General features: G+C 55.4%; 1 long non-coding RNA gene across 1 annotated transcript; it reads left to right on the plus strand.

The window, feature by feature from the left end:
• Positions 1 to 345: 345 nt before the first annotated feature.
• Positions 346 to 984, plus strand: LOC120597187 (uncharacterized). The gene is made up of 2 exons (XR_005651351.1): positions 346 to 480; positions 754 to 984. It is a non-coding gene; the product is annotated as an uncharacterized LOC120597187 (long non-coding RNA).
• Positions 985 to 1,429: the final 445 nt, after the last annotated feature.

Below are 1,429 nucleotides of genomic sequence, written 5' to 3' on the forward strand. Positions count from 1 at the left end.
GTAACAGTACTGCCGGTCGCCACAGCACGAGACAGGGTGCGGGTGGCGTTGGCCCCGGCCTGACCTCGTCACTGTGGAGGTGGCCTCCAGCACGCGGTGAAAGGCGTCTGAGTTTTGGGTGTCAGCCTAATTTGGAGCCGAACTAGATGGCCTTCTGCACTCTTTCTGCCCTTTGACCCTTCCCCTGTCCCCACAGGCAGGGCCAGAGCTGGGTGGAGCCAGCCCTCAGGCGTCCTGTGTCACTCAGGGCTGGGGCCCTGTGTGGTGGCCGGCCAGGCAGCAGCGCGGCCCCGCCCGCAGTGGACTAAGACGTCTTTTCCGTTTGCTGGATGTTTCCACCAGGGAGAAACCAGGAGACTGGTCGGGAACCACAAGTTCTCGCGATACTTGGGGGCTGTCGAGGCCTCCGGAGAGGGAGCTTCGCTGCCCTGGGTGGGACCCGGGGTGAGATCCCTGTGGCCGAGAAACTTCGTAAGAAGAGTAAATAATTTACTCCAAATTCCTTAGCGAACAGGCCTTCGGTCCTGAGTGTGGCCTGGTCACCTTTACTGCCACTCGTCCACCTCTAGGACCTTCGAAGGGGGCCTTGGGCCTTGCTTTCTCGGATCCCTCGCAGCTTCGGACCTGCTCCCTCTGCCTGGAGCATCTTCCACTGCAAACCGTCCCCCCACCCCCATTGCCCCCAATTGGCCTGAAGTTTTTCAGTGTTTATGTCGCTCTCTTACTTCTGGTTTCTTTCTCTTTCTTTGCAAGTGGAAATGTCTGCCGTTTGCTTCTCAGGACCACAGCCGGGGATGTCTTCTGTGACTCCCCGTCTGGCAGCCCCTCCCATGGGCTTCCTGGTGCCTCGGAGGATCACACAGACCCAGCATGGAATGGTCCGTTCACGTCTGTCGGTTTCTCGGTGTTTTATCCTCATTATCCAGCAGTTCCTGAGTTATATGACGTGCTTAACAGAGATTAATGAAAAATATCTTTCGTTCATATAGCGGTAAATTCTACTTCAGAGCTATAGAGCCAAGTGTGCAAATCAAAAAAGAGTTTAATAATTCTATAACTTGGTCTCTATCTCCGGCCCCTTTTCTGCCTCATGGCAGGTACATTAGCCAGCTTCAAGGTACCTACCACTTCTGTGACCTCCCTCCCCACAGCCCAATTTATGCTCCATTTATCCCACTCTCCTTCTCTTCCCACCCCAAGTTGGGGTCCCTCTCCACAGGGTCCTGACCCCAGGGGAAGTGGTGAGTCCTTGGGGGGGGGGGCATTCTTAAGCCTCTCTGGCATCCATTCAGCTTTTTGTCATGCAGCCAGCACCTGTCCCCCAGCCTTTGTTGAGATGCATTCTGCATCTCGAAGGAGGTAGAAGGGGTCCACCACTGAGTGTGAGGGCTGGTGGCTTTATTCATATCAAAAGCCACTTCTCCCTTGC

The sequence above is a fragment of the Pteropus medius genome, unplaced genomic scaffold, assembly GCF_902729225.1.
Source record: "Pteropus medius unplaced genomic scaffold, Ma_sr-lr_union100, whole genome shotgun sequence".
NCBI lineage: Eukaryota > Metazoa > Chordata > Mammalia > Chiroptera > Pteropodidae > Pteropus > Pteropus medius.